We start from the raw sequence: 18,720 nt of genomic DNA on the forward strand, positions 1-18,720 counted from the left end.
AATGGAGAAAAGACAATCTCTCTAACAAGTGGTGCTGGGAAAACTGGTCAACCACTTGTAAAAGAATGAAACCAGAACACTTTCTAACACCATACACAAAAATAAACTCAAAATGGATTAAAGATCTAAACATAAGACCAGAAACTATAAAACTCCTAGAGGAGAACATAGGCAAAACACTCTCCGACATACATCACAGCAGGATCCTCTATGACCCACCTCCCAGAATATTGGAAATAAAAGCAAAAATAAACAAATGGGACCTAATTAAACTTAAAAGCTTCTGCACAACAAAGGAAACTATAAGCAAGGTGAAAAGACAGCCTTCAGAATGGGAGAAAATAATAGCAAATGAAGCAACTGACAAACAACTAATCTCAAAAATATATAAGCAACACCTGCAGCTCAATTCCAGAAAAATAAACGACCCAATCAAAAAATGGGCCAAAGACCTAAATAGACATTTCTCCAAAGAAGACATACAGATGGCTAACAAATACGTGAAAAGATGCTCAACATCACTCATTATCAGAGAAATTAGAATCAAAACCACAATGAGGTACCATTTCACGCCCGTCAGAATGGCTGCTATCCAAAAGTCTACAAGCAATAAAAACTGGAGAGGGTGTGGAGAAAAGGGAACCCTCTTACACTGTTGGTGGGAATGCAAACTAGTACAGCCACTATGGAGAACAGTGTGAAGATTCCTTAAAAAACTGGAAATAGAACTGCCTTATGACCCAGCAATCCCACTGCTGGGCATACACATCAAGGAAACCAGAATTGAAAGAAACACGTGTACCCCAATGTGCATTTCAGCACTGTTTATAATAGCCAGGACATGGAAGCAACCTAGATGTCCATCAGCTGATAAATGGATAAGAAAGCAGTGGTAAATATACACAATGGAGTATTACTCAGCCATTAAAAAGAATACATTTGAATCAGTTCTAATGAGGTGGATGAAACTGGAGCCTATTGTACAGAGTGAAGTAAGCCAGAAAGAAAAACACCAATACAGTGTACTAACGCATATATATGGAATTTAGAAAGATGGTAACGATAACCCTGTATGCGAGACAGCAAAAGAGACACAGATGTACAGAACAGTCTTTTGAACTCTGTGGGAGAGGGAGAGGGGGGATGATTTGGGAGAATGGCATTGAAACAGGTATAATATCATACATGAAATGAATCGCCAGTCCAAGTTTGATGCATGATACAGGAAGCTTGGGGCTGGTGCACTGAGATGACCCAGAGAGATGGTACGGGGAGGGAGTGAGAGGGGGTTCAAGATGGGGAACATGTGTACACCCGTGGTGGATTCATGTTGATATATGGCAAAACCAATACAATATTGTAAAGTAATTAGCCTCCAATTAAAATAAATACATTTATATTAAAAAATTGAACCAATAAATGTTGGATTGCTTTCAAATGGGTACTATTTGATGAATATTAAATTTACCACTGAGTCATATCTTATTTTATTTAATCATTACAATAATTAATGACCCCTGTCCTGTTAAGATCCTCATTGGGCTCATGAGAAATCAGAAGTTTGGGGTCACACAGCAGGGAAGGCAGGAACCCAATTGTGAGCACTCAGGGTGAGAACGAGACAGGAAGCACCCTACAAGTTCCAGAGTGCTGTGCATCCATTAGCCCAGGCTGTCTCCAAACTGACCTGAGAGGCAGGAGTGAGCCTGTCCACATTCTATAGAAAAACAGGGCAAGTAAAACAAAAACAAAACTGCTCACAGAAGAAATGAAGTGAGGATTTACAGGGAGACAGAGATATAGTTGGGAAAGCCAGTCTCCCCACCCTCCTCTCTGTGGCAGCTCCACCTCAGAGCTCTCTTATCTGGATCAAGAGCTCAGATCTGAGACATGGGATTCTCAAGGGTCCCCCATACCCAGTGATACCCACCATATTCCCAAGCTGTACTATCTCCCACATGAATCTAAATCCCACCACAAAGTATTAACAATTCTCACCACCATAATCATGAATGTGAACCCTCCATGTAGGTTATCCCACTATGACTTCTCACCTAGGCTCATATTGCCCAGGGACCTCACCCCTAATGCCTGAATCCAGGCTGCGTCTTTACATCTGAATTAAGGCTTCACCTTCTATCCACCTCCCCACCCCCCACACATCTAGTTCTAACCACACCTATAAGCCCCTGACTGCTGCTGCTGCTGCTAATTTGCTTCAGTCGTGTCCGACTTTGTGCCACCACATAGTCGGCAACCCACAAGGCTCCCCCATCCCTGGGATTCTCTAGGCAAGAATACCGGAGTGGGTTGCCATTTCCTTCTCCAGTGCATGAAAGTGAAAAGTCAAAGTGAAGTCACTCAGTCGTGTCCAACTCTTAGCGACCCCATGGACTGCAGCCTACCAGGCTCCTCTGTCCATGGGATTTTCCAGGCAAGAGTACTGGAATGGGGTTCCATAAGCCCCTGAAGGCAGTGTTAAAGGCTGAATATTTGTATCCCCACACAATTTATATGTTGAAGCCATAACCCACAATGTGGTGGTTTTAGGAGGTGGCCCTTTGGAAGGTGGTTGCTTTATGATCAAGTCATGAGGGTATAGCCCCAAGGATGAGATTAGTTCCCTCATTAGAAGAGGAGGGGAGAGCAGAGTTTTCCCGGTCCCTCATGTAAAGATACAGCGAGAAGACAGCAATCCTGGAAGAGGGCCCTCGCCAAAAAATACATCAAACAGCAGCTTGATTTTGGAATTCATAGCCTCCAGGTCTATAAGAAAAGTAATTTCTGTAGTTTATGCCATCCAGTCTATGGGATTTTGAAATAGTCTTCTCAGAAGACCAAGCAGTAAGTCTTGGAGAGAAAAGGGAATGACTTCACGACCCACCAGAACCAGTTGCAACCAACATTCAAGCATCCCTCAAAGCATCTTCCTTCCCAACTGTCTAGCTTCCCTGGTGGTTCAGAGGGTAAAGAATCTGCCTGCCATGAAGGAAACACAGTTTCTCTCCCTGGGTCAGGAAAATACCCAAAAGAAGGGAATGGCTACCCACTCCAGTATTCTTGCCTAGAGAATTCCATGGACAGAGGAGCGTGGCAGGCTATAGTCCACGGGGTCACAAAGAGTCTGACACCACTGAGCGACTATCACTTTTGCTTTCACTTTTCCCAACTCTCCCACAGCACTTGAGCATTGGTGCCATCCGGCAGCTGAAGATCAAACTGTCCTAGAGATTTCCTGAGTGTGTCTTCTAATATTAGGTCAACATTCAACAGATGTATAACATGTGTCAACTGTGTGCAACTGTTTGTCTTTGGGATACAGAAACGGGAGGAAAAGTCATTGTATTAGGGGAGTCCAAACTTCAGTGGGGGAAGATGGAAGCAGAAATCACTTCACTGCTGATTGTAAGTGCCACAGTACAGAGGCTCTTAAGAAACATTTTCTTTCACCAAAGATAACAAAACAGAACATGTGAAAACTGAAGGAAAAAAAAAAACAACAAGAAGGCTTCTTGGAGAAGGCATGCGGGATGACCTTCAGAAGACCAGCAGAACACACACAGCCACAAAGAGGGGAAGGGGTTACAGAAATCACAAGTGATGCAATTTGGGGGAGGGGGGCGTGTGAACAGGGTGTCTGTTCCTGACAGAGACCATAGCAGGTACAAACTGGAGGAGACTGGTCCAACATGTGGAAATCAGGCTCCTGGGTCTGCATGTAAGTGCTCTAGGGATATGAGAAATAGCTGAAGCAGAGGATTTAGAGTTAATTTAAAAACAGGGGGAGAAGTCAAGATGGAAGATTAGGAGGCAGGACAAGTAAGAACTACACACAGGGTTTATAACCACAGCTCTGTGCATCCCAGTCTGAGTTGTGAATTGCTTGCTGTAGAGGTGGTCTAGGTGCTGAAAAGTAGAATTTGGAGTGTGGACTCAGGGAGGGGACAGCTGCTGGCTATGGAAACATAGCTTGAAAGGACAGGAGTAAGTAGCTTCACAACCAAAAAAGAATGTGAAAAAAGCCTGGGACCCCATAGAAGTTAGGCATCATTGTTGAGTGGTATGCAAGTGGCAGGTCCACCATTACAACCCATTTCTCCACCTCCCAGCTTCTTCGGCCTCCCAGGCACCTAGAGGGCACCCATCTGAGCTGGCTGGCCTGCTCCTCAAGCCAAGGCCTACTCCAACAGTGTAGGCTCTGGGGTCCTGAGCACCATCCATCCCAAAGCCTCCTTGTGAATCTGCCCTGAGTGCCTCTGCCTGAGATGGAAATCCGTCAGTGCATGCAGGGACTGAGCGCTAAAGTGTTGGGTTAAGACACAGAATCCTGGGAGAGGACTGTTGTTTGCTACATAGACACAACAGAGGGGATGGGAGTGAGGGGTTCCATGGCTGGGAATGGTCCTGGAGGAACCTTGGTCTGCTTAGGAAATGAGGCACCACTGTTGAATGGTGCATGGGGGGGGGGGGACACTGCTCCCCACTCTCCAGCCCCAGCCTCCAAGGCACTGGGAGGGACTCCACCCAAAGTGAGCAACTGCAGTCTGTTTCAACTTTCTACCAGTCCCCACCACAACTCACCTCCACTGCAAGCTAGTTGTGGCCACCTTGTGCTAGCCAACTGCCTGCCTGTAAGTGTGCCTCATGCAGTCCCTGCTTTGACTCCCTTCCACCAGAGCAGGAAAAAGATACTTGAGGGTGCATACATTAAAAGGTTTGGTCAAAACCAAAGCTGAGCCTTGTGGGTGGTGCAACTAAGAAAGAAGAAAGGAAATCTTTCCATGCAGCTGCACAAGTCATGGAGTAAACCCCACAGGTCAGCTTGGCAAATCTTGCATATGTGGAATACCTGAACAGACAAAGAGTATTCCCACAATTCAAAGCTATTTATACTTAAGAGCAGGGAACTTTGAGGGCAAGTACATGTGGGAGCTGGGCCAGATCAGAGTGTAAGCTGGTCCCAAAGTGCCTACAGCAGGTGCACAGACTTATCTAGAGATATTGGAGGGCCTTCTGGGGAAGCAAGAATTGGCTCTGTGTCACTGAGAAACTGACTGAGGAAGCCCCAGGAAAATATTCTTATTAGTATTATTCTTTCCTTTATTTTATTTTTTTTTTCATTCGCTGGTGTTGTTTCTGTTTTCTTATTTTGTTAAATCAGATCAGATCAGTTGCTCAGTCGCTCTTTGCGACCCCATGAACTGCAGCACGCCAGGCCTCCCTGTCCATCACCAACTCCCAGAGTTCACTGAGACTCACATACATCGAGTCAGTGATGCCATCCAGCCATTTCATCCTCTGTTGTCCCCTTCTCCTCTTGCCCCCAATCCCTCCCAGCATCAGAGTCTTTTCCAATGAGTCAACTCTTCCCATGAGGTGGCCAAAGAACCCCCAGGGCTGATCTCCTTCAGAAAGGACTGGTTGGATCTCCTTGCAGTCCAAGGGACTCTCAAGAGTTTTCTCCAACACCACAGTTCAAAAGCATCAATTCTTCAGTGCTCAACCTTCTTCACAGTCCAACTCTCACATCCATACATGACCATAGGTAAAACCATAGCCTTGACTAGACGAAACTTTGTTGGCAAAGTAATGTCTCTGCTTTTGAATATGCTATCTAGGTTGGTCATAACTTTCCTTCCAAGGAGTAAGCATCTTTTAATTTCATGGCTGCAGTTACCATCTGTAGTGATTTTGGAGCTCAAAAAAATAAAGTCTGACACTGTTCCCACTGTTTCCCCATCTATTTGCCATGAAGTGATGGGACCGGATGCCATGATCTTCGTTTCCTGAATGTTGAGCTTGAAGCCAACTTTTTCACTCTCCACTTTCACTTTCATCAAGAGGCTTTTGAGTTCCTCTTCACTTTCTGCCATAAGGGTGGTGTCATCTGCATATCTGAGGTTATTGATATTTCTCCCAGCAATCTTGATTCCAGCTTGTGTTTCTTCCAGGCCAGCGTTTCTCATGATGTCCTCTGCATAGAAGTTAAATAAGCAGGGTGACAATATACAGCCTTGACGTACTCCTTTTCCTATTTGGAACCAGTCTGTTGTTCCAAGTCCAGTTCTAACTGTTGCTTTCTGACCTGCATACAGGTTTCTCAAGAGGCAGATCAGGTGGTCTGGTATTCCCATCTCTTTCAGAATTTTCCACAGTTTATTGTGATCCACACAGTCAAAGGCTTTGGCATAGTCAACAAAGCAGAAATACATGTTTTTCTGGAGCTCTCTTGCTTTTTCCATGATCCGGTAGATGTTGGCATTTTGATCTCTGGTTCCTCTGCCTTTTCTAAAACCAGCTTGAACATCAGGAAGTTCGTGGTTCACATATTGCTGAAGCCTGGCTTGGACAATTTTGAGCATTACTTTACTAGCATGTGACATGAGTGCAATTGTGTGGTAGTTTGAGCCTTCTTTGGCATTGCCTTTCTTTGGGATTGGAATGAAAACTGACCTTTTCCAGTCCTGTGGCCACTGCTGAGTTTTCCAAATTTGCTGGCATATTGAGTGCAGCACTTTCACAGCATCATCTTTCAGGATTTGGAATAGCTCAACTGGAATTCCATCACCTCCACCAGCTTTGTTCATAGTGATGCTTTCTAAGGCCCTCTTGACTTCACATTCCAGGATGTCTGGCTCTAGGTCAGTGATCACACCATCGTGATTATCTGGGTCATGAAGATCTGTTTTGTACAGTTCTTCTGTGTATCCTTGCCATCTCTTCTTAATATCTTCTGCTTCTATTAGGTCCATACCATTTCTGTCCTTTATCGAGCCCATCTTTGCATGAAATGTTCCTTTGGTATCTCTAATTTTCTTGAAGAGCTCTCTAGTCTTTCCCATTCTGTTGTTTTCCTCTATTTCTTTGCATTGATCGCTGAAGAAGGCTTTCTTATCTCTTCTTGCTATTCTTTGGAACTCTGCATTCAGATGTTTATATCTTTCCTTTTCTCCTTTGCTTTTCGCTTCTCTTCTTTTCACAGCTATTTGTAAGGCCTCCCCAGACAGCCATTTTGCTTTTTTGCGTTTTTTTCCATGGGGATGGTCTTGATCACTGTCTCCTGTACAATGTCACGAACCTCATTCCATAGTTCATCAGGCACTCTATCTATCAGATCTAGTCCCTTAAATCTATTTCTCACTTCCACTGTATAATCATAAGGAATTTGATTTAGGTCATACCTGAATGCTCTAGTGGTTTCCCCTACTTTCTTCAATTTAAGTCTGAATTTGGCAATAAGGAGTTCATGGTTTGAGCCACAGTCAGCTCCTGGTCTTGTTTTTGCTGACTGTATAGAGCTTCTCCATCTTTGGCTACAAAGAATATAATCAATCCGATTTTGGTGTTGACCATCTGGTGATGTCCATGTGTAGAGTCTTCTCTTGTGTTGTTTGAAGAGGGTGTTTGTTATGGCCAGTGCATTTTCTTGACAAAACTCTATTAGTCTTTGCCCTGCTTCATTCCGTATTCCAAGGCCAAATTTGCCTGTTACTCCAGGTGTTTCTTGACTTCCTACTTTTGCATTTCAGTCCCCTATAATGAAAAGGACATCTTTTTGGGGTGTTATTCCAAAGGGTCTTGTAGGTCTTCATAGAACCGTTCAACTTCAGCGTCTTCAGCATTACTGGTTTTTAATATATATATTTTTAAATGTTTTATTTTTATCTTATATTTTATTTGTGTTTTTTGCTTGCTTTTAACTTTTTTGTTTCTTTTTTATTGTTTTTGTGAGTTTGTTTTCTTCCATTTTTCCCTTATCTTTTTATTTTCCTCTTTTTGTTTTGTTTTGTTAGTTTGCCTGCACGCGAAGTTTGTTCTGTTAGTGTACCTGCATGCTAAGTTGCTTCAGTTATGTCCAGCTCTGTGCAATCCTATAGACTGCAGCCTGCCTCGCTTCTCTGTCAATGAGATTCTCCTGACAAGAATACTGGAGTGAGTTGCCATGCCCTCCTCCTAGGGCACCTTCCAACCCAGGGATCCATCCCACATCTCTATGTCTACTTGCATTGACAAGTGGGTTCCTCACCACTAGCGCCACCTTGGAAGCTCTTTTGTTAGTTTAGCACTTACTGATTGTTCTCATTTTTTAAAATATATTTATTTTTCTATAAAGGATAACTGCTTTATAATATTGTGTTGGTTTCTGCCATACATCAACATGAATCAGCCTTTGGTATATGTATGTCTCCTCCCTCTTGAACCTCCTTCCTACCTCCCACCCCATCCCATCCCTCTAGGTTCACAGAGCCCCAGGGTGAGTTCCCTGAGTCATACAGCAAATTCCCACTGGTAGTATATTTTACATATGGCAGTGTATATATTTCCATGCTACTCTCTCCATTTGTCCCACCGTCTTCTTCTCCCCACCCCACCCCCAAGTCCATAAGTCTGTTCTCTATGTCTGTGTCTCAATTGCTGCCCTCCAAATAGGTTCATCAGTACCATCTTTCTAGATGCCATATATATGTGTTAATATACGATATTTGCTTTTCTCTTTCTGACTTACTTCACTCTATATAGTAGGCTCTGGGTTCATCCACCTCATTGGTACTGACTCAAATGTGTTCATTTATATGGTTGAGTAACATTCCATTGTGTATATATACTACAGCTTCTTTATCCATTCACCTGTCAATGGACGTCTAGGTTGCCTCCATGGCCTAGCTATTGTAAATACTGCTGCAATGAATATTGGGGTACATGTGTTTTTTCGATTATGGTTTTCTCAGGGTATATAACCAGTAGTGGGATTATTGGGTCATATGGTAGTTTTATTCCAGTTTTTAAAGGAATCTCTATATTGTCTTCCATAGTGTCTGTTTGAATTTACATTCCCACCAACAGTGCAAGAGGGTTCCCTTTTCATTGCATCTTCTCCAGCTTTTAATGTAGGTTTTTTGATGACAGCCTTTCTGACTGGTGTGAGGTGCTATTTCATTGTAGTTTTGATTTGCATTTCTCTAATAATAAGCGAAAATTAACAGAGTCAGACACAACTGAGCGACTGAACTGAATAAAGAGCAATGTTGAGCATCTTTTCACGTGTTTATTAGCCATCTATACTTCTTTTTTGGAGATATGTCTGTTTAGGTCTTTTGCCCACTTTTTGACTGGGTTTTTCTTTTTTATGGTATTGAACTGCATGAGATGCTTGCACATTTTGGAAATTGGTCCTTTGCCTCTTGTTTCATTGGCTATCATATTCTCCCATGCTGAGGGTTTTCTTTTCACCTTGTTTATAGTTTCCTTTGCTGTGCAAAAACTTTTAAGTTTAATTATAATCCACTTGTTTATTCTCATTTTTATTTCCATTACTCTAGGAGATGGGTCATAGAGGATCCCTTTGCTGTGATTTATGTCATAGAGGGTTCTGCCTATGTTTTCCCATAAGAGTTTATAGTTTCTGATCTTACATTTAGGTCTTTAATCCATTTTGAGTTTACTTTTGTGTGTGGTGTTAGGAAGTGCTCTAATTTTATTCTTTACACATAGTTGTCCAGTTTTCCCAGCACCACTTTTTGAAGAGATTGCCTTTTCCACATTGTATATTCTTGCCTCCCTTTTCAAAGACAAGATCCCCATAGGTGCATGGGTCTATCTCTGGTCTTTCTATCTTGTTCCATTGGTCTATATCTCTGCTTTTGTGCCAGTACCATACTGTCTCGATGACGGAGCTTTATAGTATAATCTGAAGTCAAGAAGGTTGATTCATCCAGCTCCAATCTTATATCCCAAGATTGCTTTGGCTATTCAGAGTCTTTTGTGTTTCCATACAAATTGTGGATTTTTTTGTTCTAGTTCTGTGGAAAATGTCGTTGGTAATTTGATAGGGATTGCATTGAATCTGTAGATTGCATTTGGTAGTATAGTCATTTTCACAATATAGACTCTTGCAACCCAGAAGCATGGAACACATCTTCATCTGTTTATGTCATCTTTGATTTCTTTCATCAGTGTCTTACAGTTTTCTGTATACAGCCCTTTTGTCGGCTTAGGTAGGTTTATTCCTAGATATTTTATTCTTTTTGTTACAGTGGTAAATGGGATTGATTCCTTAATTTCTTTTTCATTGTTAGTGTTCAGGGATGCAAGTGATTTCTGTGCATTAATTTTTTATCTTGTGACTTTACTAAATTCATTGATTAGCTTTAGTAATTTTCTGATAGTATCTTTAGGGTTTTCTATGTATAGTATCATGTCATTTGCAGACAGTGAGAGTTTTGCTTCTTCTTTTCCAATCTGGATTCCTTTTATTTCTTTTTCTTTTCTGATTGGTGTAGCTAGGACTTCCAAAACTATGTTGAATAACAGTTGCAACAGCGGGCACCCTTGTCTTGTTCCTAATCTTAGAAAAAAAGCTTTCAGTTTTTCACCATTGAGACTATTGTTTTCTGTGGGATTATCATATGTGGCCTTTATTATGTTAAGGTAGGTTCCTTTCATGACCACTTTTTGAAGATATATTATCATAAGTGGGAGCTGACTTTTGTCAAAAGCTTTTTCTGCCTCTATTGAGATTATCATATAGCTTTCATCTTTTTATTTGTTAATATGGTGTATCACACTGATCGATTTGCATATACTGAAGACTTCTTGCATCCCTGGGATGAACCCAACTTGATCATGGTGTATGATCTTTTTAATATGTTGTTGAATTCTGTTTGCTAGAATTTTATTGAGGATTTTTAAACTATGTTCATCGGTGATATTGGCCTGTAATTTTATTTTTTTTCTGATGTCTCTGTCTGGTTTTGGTATCAGGATGATTGTTGCCTCATAAAATGAGTTTGGAATTGTTCCTTTCTCTGCAATTTTTTGAAAGAGTTTCAGAAGGACAGGCATTATGCTTTCTCTAAGTGTTTGATAGAATTCATTTGTGAAGCCATCTGGCCCTGGTCTTTTGTTTTTGGGGAGATTTTTGATCACTGTTTCTATTCCAGTGCTTATAATTATAGTGTTCATAATTTCTATTTCTTCCGGGTTCAATCTTGGGAGGTTGAACTTTTCTAAGAATCTGTACATTTCTTCCAGGTTGTCCATTTTATTGCCATATTTTGCTCATAATAGTCTCTTTGTATTTATGCATTGTCTAATATAACCTCTCCTTTTTCATTCTTAATTTTTTTGATTTGATTTTTCTCTCTTTTTTTTCTTGATGAGTCTGGCTAGTGATTTGTCAATTTTGCTTATCTTCTCAAAGAAACAGATTTTAGTTTCATTGATCTTTACTATCATTTCCTTCATTTCTTTTTCATTTGTATCTGCTCTGGTCCTTGTGATTTCTTTCCTTTTAAAAATTTTGGGGGGTTTTGGTTCTTCTTCCAGTTGTTTTAGATGTAAAGTTAGGTTGTCTTTTCTACATTTTTCTTGTTTCTTGAGGTAGGATTTTATTGCTACAAACTTCCCTCTTAAAACTGCTTTTGCTGCATCCCATAGATTTTGGAACATTGTGTTTTCATTGACATTTGTTTCTAGAGATTTTTTTTCCCTTTTATTTCTTCAGTAACCTGTCCATTATTTAGAAACAATTGATTTAATTTCCATGTGCTTGTGTTTTTTACATTTTTTTTCCTGTAATTGATACCTAGTCTCATAGCATTGTGGTCAGAAAAGATGCTTGATATAATTTCAGTTTCCTTAAATTTACTGAGGCTTGATTTGTTTTCCAAGTGTGGTCTATCCTGGAGAATGTTCCATGTGCACATGAGAAGAAAGTGTATTCTTCTGCATTTGGATGGAATGTCCTGAAGATAACAATTAGGTCAGCCAGTCAGTCAGTTCAGTCACTCAGTCATGTCCGACTCTTTGCAACCCCATGAACTGCAGAATGCCAAGCCTCCCTGTCCATCACCAATTGCAGGAGTGTACCCAAATTCATGTCCGTTGAGTCCATTGATGTCATCCAACCATCTCATCTTCTGTCATCCCCTTCTCCTCCTGCCTTCAATCTTTCCCAGCATCAGGGTCTTTTCAAATGAGTCAGCTCTTCGCATGAGGTGGCCAAAGTATTGGAGTTTCAGCTTCAACATCAGTCCTTCCACTGAACATCCAGGACTGATCTGCTTTAGGATGGACTGGTTGGATCTCCTTGCAGTCAAGGGACTCTCAAGAGTCTTTCCCAACACCACAGTTCAAAAGCATCAATTCTTCTGTGCTCAGTTTTCTTTATAGTCCAACTCTCACATCCATATATGACTACTGGAAAAACCATAGCCTTGACTAGATGAACCTTTGTTGACAAAGTAATGTCTCTTCTTTTTAATATGCTGTCTATGTTGGTCATAACTTTCCTTCCAAGGAGTAAGCATCTTTTAATTTCATGGCTGCAGTCACCATCTGCAGTGATTTTGGAGCCCCCCAAAATAAAGTCAGCCACTGTTTCCAGTGTTTCCCCATCTATTTGCCATGAAGTGATGGGACTAGATGCCATGATCTTAGTTTTCTGAATGTTGAGCTTTAAGCCAACTTTTTCACTCTCCTCTTTCACTTTCATCAAGAGGCTCTGTAGTTCTTCTTCACTTTCTGCCATAAGGGTGGTGTCATCTGCATATCTGAGGTTATTGATATTTCTCCTGGCAATCTTGATTCCAGCTTGTGCTTCTTCCAGCTCAGTGTTTCTCATGATGTACTCTGCATATAAGTTAAATAAGCAGGATGACAGTATACAGCCTTGACGTACTCCTTTTCCTATTTGGAACCAGTCTGTTGTTCCATGTCCAGGTCTGTTGCTTCCTGACTTGCGTACAGTTTTCTCAAGAGGCAGATCATCTGGTCTAATATGTCACTAAAGGCTTGTATTTCCTTATTAATTTTCTATTTTGATGACCTGTCCATTGGTGTAAGTGGGGAGTGAAAGTTGTTTACTAATACTGTGTTACTGTCAGTTTCTTCTTTTATGTTTGTTAGTGTTTGCATTTGTATTGAGATACTCCTATGATGGGTGCATAAATATTTACAATTGTTATAGCTTCTTCTTGGATTGATACTTTGATCATTGTGTAATGTCCTTCCTTATCTCTTCTAATGTTCATATTTTAAGGTATATTTTGTCTGATATGAGAATTTCTACTCTAGCTTTGTTTTGATTTCCATTTGAATGGAACATCTTTCTCCATCTTCTCACTTTCAGCCTGTATGCGTCTCTCAGTCTGAAGAGGGTCTCTTGTAGACAGCATATACATGGGTCTTGTTTTTGAATCCATTCAGCCAGTCTGTGTCTTTTGGTTGGAGTGTTAAGTCCATTTACATTTAAAGTAATTATTGATATACATGTTTCTACTGGAATTTTCTTGTTTTGTTTGTTTTGATAGGTCTTTTGCTTCTCTTGTGCTTCCTGTCTATAAAAGGCACCTTTAGTATTTGTTGTAAAGCTAGTTTAATGTGAAAGTCGTTCAGTCGTGTCCAATTCTTTGCCACTCCATGGACTTCTCTCAGTCCACGGAATTCCCCAGGCCATAATACTGGAATGGGTAGCCATTCCCTTCCCCAGGCGATCTTCCTGACCCAGGAATTGACCAATGTCTCCTGGATTGCCTCCGGATTTTTGTTTTTAACAACTGAGTTATCAGAGAAGCCCTGAGAAAACTAGTTTGGTGCTAAATACTCTTAACTTTTTCCTACTGAATAGTTTTGATTTCTCCGTTAATTTTGAATGAGATTCTTGCCAGGTAGAGTAATCTTGGTTGTACATTTTTTCCTTTTCAGTACTTTAAATATATCCTACCATTCCCTACTTGTCTGCAGAGTTTCTGCTCAAAGATCAGCTGTTAATTGTATGGGGTTTCCCTTGTATATTACTTATTGCTTTTTTATATTAAAATTTCAGCTTTATTGAGATACAGTTGACATGAAACATATTGAAAGTTTAAGGTGTTTAGTATGATTTGATACTCATATATATTATGAAATGATTACAACAATAAGTTTAGTTAACACCATACAAGCAGTTTTCTTTTTAATATAATAGATGTACATTTAATTAATTTTATTAATCTTATATCCTATGCAAATATATTTAAAATTTTGTATTTCATACATTGCTATTAAATGTCCATAGGGCATTTAGAAAACCTGGCAACAAGATAAACATTACTAAATTTCAAAAAGTAGAATTCTTTTTTTGTGTGTGTGATTCAGTTATACATATACACATATATTATTTTGGAAATTATTTTCCATTATAGATTATTATAAGATATTGACTATAATTCTGTGCTATAGAGTAAACATCTGTTGCTTGTTTCATATATTATTTTTAATTTAGAAATTTAATGTTCTATTTACACTGAATCAAACATATGGAATCAAAATGTCATAAATTTTTTAGTTATGCAAAAATTCATGTTTTCTAAATATATAGAATACATATTATTTATATATGTACATACAAAGCTTTTCTACTATGCTGGATGAAGGCTTGAGACAGAACATTTTTTTTAAAAAAGAGATGGAAAAACTGGAAAACATAAACCAAATGAAAAGGGAGTACTGAATATGAACTAGGAAAAATGAAACAAACTAGATAAAAGTAAAAGATTCTCATATAGCCCAGTTGTTTTTAAACATATCTGTTCATTGGAAACATATCTGAAGCTTTGGCAAAAAAAAAAAAAAGAATACCAGGCATTTGTATTTTTCAAAAAAATTCCAAGATACTCTGATATGCATCTGGGTTCAAAAAAGTGATAACGGGTTTTTCTGTTAATTGGTAGTTTTGATGATATGTGCTGTGCTGTATTTAGTCACTCAGTTGCATCTGACTCTGTGAACCCATGGAATGTAACCCACCTGGTTCCTCTGTCCATAGGGATTCTTCAGGCAAGAATACTGAAGTGGGTTGCTTTGCTCTCCTCCAAGCGATCTTCTCAACCCAGGGATTGAACCCATGTGTCCCACATTGCAGGTGGATTCTTTATTGTCTGAGCCACCAGGGAAGCCCTAGAATACTGGAGTGGGTAGCCTATCCCTTCCCCAGGGGAACTTCCAGTTCCAGGAATCAAATTAGGGTCTCCTGAATTGCAAACGGATTCTTTACTAGCTGAGCTATCAGGGAAGCCCTTTGATGATAGAGAATTCTATTATTTTTCTGTTGACCAATCATGATACGATGGTATTAACTAATAGTTACATAATCACAATAGTAAAAGATGTTTATCAGTTTTCACAATCAATAGCTAGATAAAAATTAACAGACAATTACAGTTGCAAGCCATAATGGAAACAATTAACCTAACAATATAAAATAATTATGTACAATTTGGGGGATCAAACAGAGTGATGTGGTAAGAGCATACATTTACATGTCTTCATCCTCTCTGCCAGTCTATGTCTTTTGTTTGGTGCATTTAATCAATTTACATTTAAGGTAATAATTGAGATGTATGATCCTATTACCATTTTCTTGATTGCTTTGGGTTTATTTTCTGTAGGTATGTCTCTTCCTTCTTTCTTCTTGCCTAGAGAAATTCCTTTAGCATTGTTGTAAAGCTTGTTTGGTGGTGCTAAATTCTCTTAACTGTTGCTTCTCTGGAAAGCTTTTGATTTCACCAACAAATATGAAGAAGAGTCATGCTGAGCAGAGTATTCATGATTGTAGGTTCTTTCCTTTCACCCTTAAATGTGTCATGCCATTCCCTTTTGGCTTCTAGTTTCTATTGAGACATCAGCTGATAGCCTGATGGAAGTTCCTTTGTATGTTATTTGCTGCTTTTCCCAAGTTGCTCTTAATATTTTATCTCTGTCTTTAATTTTTGTCATTTTGATTACTATGTGTCTCAGTGTGTTCCTCCTTGGTCTTACCCTGCCTGGGACTCTCTATGCTTCCTAGACTTGGTTGACTATTTCCTTTTCATGTTAGGGAAGTTTTCAGCTATTATCTCTTCAAATATTTTCTTAGATCCTTTCTCTCACTCTTCTCCTTCTGGCACCCCTCTAACACAAATGCTCATGCATTTAATGCTGTCCCTTAGGCCTCGCAGAGTCTCTTCATTTCTTTTTTTCTGTATTCTGTTCTATGGCAGTGATCTCCACCATCCTGTCCAGGTCATTTATACCATTGTACTTCTGCCTCATTATTCTGCTATGGATTCCTTCTAGCATATTATTCATCTCTGTTTACTTATTTTTTAGTTCTTCTGGGTATTTGCTAAACATTTCTTGTATCTTCTCAATCTTTGCCTCCATTCTTTTTCCAAGATCTTGAATTATATTCACTATCATTATCCTGAATTATTTTTCTGGGAAGCTGCCTATCTCTGCTTCATTTAGTTGTTTTTCTGGGAATTTATCTTGTCCCTTCATTTGGGACATAACTTTCTGCTTTTTCATACTGATTAATTTTCTGTAATGATTGTTTTAGTCACTATGGGATTGTGGCTCTTCTTGCTTTTTCTGCCTGCCCTCTGATGGATGAGGTTAAGAGGCTTGTGTAAGGTTCCTGATGGGAGGAACTGGTCTGGTGGGCAGCACCTTGCTGAGTAAAACTTTAATTCAATTATCTGCTGATGGGTGGGGTCGCACTCCTGCCATGAGGAAACCCAACCCTTGAGTCTATAGCTCTATTGGTTCAATTCAGTCTCTCAGTTGTGTCTGACTCTTTGCAACCCCACAGACAGCAGCACACCAGGCTTCCCTGTCCATCACAAGCTCCTGGAGCTTGCTCAAACTCATGTCTATCAAGTCAGTGATGCCATTCAACTATCTTATCCTCTGTCTCCCCATTCTCCTCCTGCCTTCTATCTTTCCCAGCATCGGGGTCTTTTCCAGTGAGTCAGTTCTTTGCATCAGGTGGTCAAAGTACTGGAGCCTTAGCTTCAGCATCAGTCCTTCCAATGAATATTCAGGACTGATTTCCTTTAAGATTAACTGATTGGATCTTCTTTCAGTCCAAGAAACTCTCAAGAGTCTTCTCCAACACCAAAGTTCAAAAGCATCAATTCTTCAGTGCTCAGTTTTATTTATGGTCCAAGTCTCACATCCATACATAACTACTAGAAAAACCATAGCTTTGACTAGATGGACCTTTGTCAGCAAAGTAATGTCTCTGATTTTTAATATGTTGTCTAGGTTAATCAAAGAGTTTCTTCCAAGGATCAAGCATCTTTTAATTTCATGGCTGCAGTCACCATCTGCAGTGATTTTGGAGCCCAAGAAAATAAAGTCTGGCATTGTTTCCCCAACTATTTGCCATGAAGTGATGCCCCAAAACAGATGCCATGATCTTTGTTTTTTGAATGTTGAGTTTTAAGCCAGAGTTTTCACTCTCCTCTTTCACTGAGGCTCTTTCAAGAGGCTCTTTAGTTTTTCACTTTCTGCCGTAAGGGTGGTGTTATCTTCATATCTGAAGTTATTGATATTTCTCCTGGCAGTCTTGGTTCCAGCTTGTGCTTCATCTAGACTGGCATTTCTCATGATGCACTTTGCATATAAATTAAATAAGCAGGATGACAATAGACAGCCTTGGCATATTTTTTTGTGTGTAGGTGGTTTTTTTGGGGGTTGTCCATGGGAATCCTCTCTGTTGATGACTGGATTTATGTTTCTGTCTCGCTTGTTGTTTGAGTGAGGCTTCCTGTACTGGGTGCTGCTGGAAATTGGGCAATGTTAGGTCTTGTATACAGGTGGAAGCCTTCATGGGAATTCTTACTATTTAATACTTTCTGGGGTTTGGAGTTCTGTGGTAGTCAGGGTCCTGGATTCAGCGCTCCTGCTCCAAAAACTCAGGACTGATCTCTGGCTAGAAAACTGAAATTGCACAAGTCATTTATTATGGCATTAAAGGGGGTTAAAACACACACACACACACACACAAAATGAGAAGCAAAAGACAAACCCCAGATAAATGGTACATACAAAGTCAGACATTAAAAACAAAAACAATGGAACATACACACACATACACACACCCAAAGAATACCAAAACAATCCAAAGAAAAGAAAGTACAAGATAGTGACCTGGCAAACAAAGAAAACCAAAAATGATATAAACCAATTAAAAACAAAACTGACTAAAACACAAACTAGAAAGCAAAACCAAAACAAAGTGCCAACTGAGGAATAAAGCAAAGAAAACTAAACAAACTAACAAACATGTTGAAAAAAAGAAAGCAAGGAAGGAAAATAGAAAAGCAAAGTTAAATAGAAGTATGTAAAAAAGATATATATATATATATGAATAACTACAGCGGGAAAAGAACAATAAGAAAAAACAAAACCAAGGGGAAATTTTTAAATTAGGAAAAAGATTTTTAAAATAAAATTATATATTAAAAAAAAAAACCCAAAGAACTGCAAAAGGCCAACATAGATGTAGAAGTATATGAAGGAAATAAAAAGTGCTATTTAAAAACAGTTCTCAAAAGCTTAAATATGCTAATAGTAACAATCAAATCAACAACCACAGCAACAGAGGAAGAAGAAAAATCCAGAACCAACTGCAGAACAAATCAAAATATAAGAATAATAATAGATGTTTTTCTCAGATATCATCTGCCAGTGTCCTTTCCCTTGCTGTGATCACAGTCCATCTCTGTGTCCCTAGGATGCCCTCCTATACTGGGCTGCTCTCTGGACCTGCTATGGGGACAGCTCAGACTGTAATGTGGTCATACTGTTACATATTCTTGCCTCCAAAGTGCATATCTGCCAGAGCTACTGCTTTTTCTTTTGTGGGGCCTCGCATTGTCCTTTTATATATTCCATAGACACAGAGTCTACCTAGTT

General features: G+C 39.6%; 1 long non-coding RNA gene across 1 annotated transcript in view; it reads right to left on the reverse strand.

Moving 5' to 3' along the window:
* Nucleotides 1-15,131: 15,131 nt before the first annotated feature.
* LOC132344827 (uncharacterized) overlaps nt 15,132-18,720 on the reverse strand; it is a 50,090-nt gene continuing 46,501 nt past the window's right edge. The window contains exon 5 of the long non-coding RNA XR_009493845.1: nt 15,132-17,742. This is a non-coding gene — a long non-coding RNA (uncharacterized lncRNA). The remainder of the gene's footprint in view (nt 17,743-18,720) is intronic.

Source organism: Bos taurus, chromosome 3 (assembly GCF_002263795.3).
Source record: "Bos taurus isolate L1 Dominette 01449 registration number 42190680 breed Hereford chromosome 3, ARS-UCD2.0, whole genome shotgun sequence".
Classification (NCBI taxonomy): domain Eukaryota; kingdom Metazoa; phylum Chordata; class Mammalia; order Artiodactyla; family Bovidae; genus Bos; species Bos taurus.